This window comes from Oratosquilla oratoria, chromosome 33 (assembly GCF_046742065.1).
Source record: "Oratosquilla oratoria isolate Oo_2021 chromosome 33, ASM4674206v1, whole genome shotgun sequence".
Taxonomy (NCBI): domain Eukaryota; kingdom Metazoa; phylum Arthropoda; class Malacostraca; order Stomatopoda; family Squillidae; genus Oratosquilla; species Oratosquilla oratoria.
In genome coordinates, this window is record NC_134809.1 from 36555381 (window position 1) to 36557880 (window position 2500).

Genomic DNA, 2500 nt, shown 5'->3' on the forward strand with positions numbered 1-2500 from the left:
CAGATGTGTCCCCGGGAGTTTGTATTTCCGGTGATGACTCATTTCCGGAGTAGGAGGTTGGAGGGTTTAATCTTCTTCACTTCAGTAACCCACTTCCAGAAATGCCGATTTCTTCGTACCTTCTCCGCTGGTGCCTCCCCCATGTTGTGTATAGTAACCGTATAAATCGTTTTCTTCCAGACCGTCCCCGCGCCAGATCACTGTTAAAACACTCACCCTTGTCCATGACCCCCTGTTACCTTTTGTTCGGGTCACGCACTTTCGTTCAGAAATTTTAGTTTTGACCATTTCCATTTTTATTTAATTACAAGCACCCGAACCTGGCTTCGCCAGGTGTGCTTGGCCTACGGCGTAGCTCGCTTCGCTTCGCTTGGCAATATTTCGTAAAGATTCTCTTAGCAATATTTCGTAAAGATTCTCTTGGTAATATTTTGTAAAGATTCTCTTGTTAACATTTAATAAAGATTCTCTTGGCAATATTTCGTAAATATTTTCTCATTAATATTTCGTAAAGATTCTTTTGTCAAAATTCCGTAAAGATTCTCTTTTTCTTGTTAGCACCACTTTCTTTTTCCATGGTAATATTATTAACGTATTAGAGAAATATCTTTTTATGTTAGTGGAGTGGAGATTCTCTTGGCAATATTTCGTAAAGATTCTCTTAGCAATATTTCGTAAAGATTCTCTTGGTAATATTTCGTAAAGATTCTCTTGTTAACATTTGGTAAAGATTCTCTTGGCAATATTTCGCAAATATTTTCTCATTAATATTTCGTAAAGATTCTTTTGTCAGAATTCCGTAATTCCGTTTTTATGTATATAGATTCTCTTGACAATATTTCGTAAAGATTCTCTTAGCGTTATTTCGTAAAGATTCTTTTGGTAATATTTCGTAAAGATTCTCTTGTTAACATTTGGGAAAGATTCTCTTGGCAATATTTCGTAAATATTTTCGGAGTAGGAGGTTGGAAGGTTTAATCTTCTTCACATCAGTAACCCACTTCCAGAAATGCCGATTTCTTCGTACCTTCTCCGCTGGTGCTTCACACTTGGCCTGCGGCGCTGCGCCTTAGGCGCGGGCGCTGCGCGCCTTGGGCTACGCCCCTTTTTTGGAAAATAAAGTTCTTCTTCGCGTTCTTCTTCGAGTTCTTCTTCGAGTTCTTCGAGTTCTTCTTCGAGTTCTTCGAGTTCTTCTTCGAGTTCTTCGAATTCTTCTTCGAGTTCTTCTTCGAGTTCTTCTTCGAGTTCTTCGAGTTCTTCTTCGAGTTCTTCGAGTTCTTCTTCTTCGAGTTCTCCTTCTTCTTCGAGTTCTTCTTCTTCGAGTTCTTCTTCGAGTTCTTCTCTTTCGAGTTCTTCGAGTTCTTCTTTTTCGAGTTCTTCGAGTTCTTCTTTTTCGAGTTCTTCGAGTTCTTCTTTTTCGAGTTCTTCGAGTTCTTCGAGTTCTTCTTCTTCGAGTTTTTCGATTTCTTCTTCGAGTTCTACTTCTTCTTCTTCGAGTTCTTCGAGTTCTTCTTCCTCTTCTTCGAGTTCTTCGAGTTCTTCTTCTTCTTCTTCTTCTTCTTCTTCTTCTTCTTCTTCTTCTTCTTCTTCTTCGAGTTCTTCCTCTTCTTCTTCTTCGATTTCTTCGAGTTCTTCTTCTTCGAGTTCTTCTTCTTCACCGTAGTTGGCGGTGTAACCGATTTACCACCAAACGCGAAGGTGTGACCGAATTACCACCGGACGGCGTAAGCAACCATTAAATTTTTTTATATTAGAGATACACCCATGTTGTTGTGTGCTTAGGTGTGCTTAGCCTATGGCGTAGCTCGCTTCGCTCGCTCTTCATTAGAGTACATATAATTTTTACTATTTCGTAACATATTACAAAGGAGTCTTCAAAATCTCCCGAAGGAGTCTCTAGTCTCCAGAAGTAGTCGTCAAAGTCTCCCGACCAGGTGTGCTTGGCCTACGGCGTAGCTCGCTTCGCTTCACTTGGCAATATTTCGTAAAGATTCTCTTAGCAATATTTCGTAAAGATTCTCTTGGTAATATTTTATCAAAATTCTCTTGTTAACATTTGGTAAAGATTTTCTTGGCAATATTTCGTAAATATTTTCTCATTAATATTTCATAAAGATTCTTTTGTCAGAATTCCGTAAAGATTCTCTTTTTCTTGTTAGCACCACTTTCTTTTTCCATGGTAATATTATCAACGTATTAGAGAAATATTTTTTTTATGTTAGTGGAGTGGAGATTCTCTTGGCAATATTTCGTAAAGATTCTCTTAGCAATATTTCGTAAAGATTCTCTTGGTAATATTTCGTAAAGATCCTCTTGTTAACATTTGGTAAAGATTCTTTTGGCAATATTTCGTAAATATTTTCTCATTAATATTTCGTAAAGATTCTTTTGTCAGAATTCCGTAATTCCGTTTTTATGTATAAAGATTCTCTTGGCAATATTTCGTAAAGATTCTCTTAGCGTTATTTCGTAAAGATTCTCTTGGTAATATTTCGTAAAG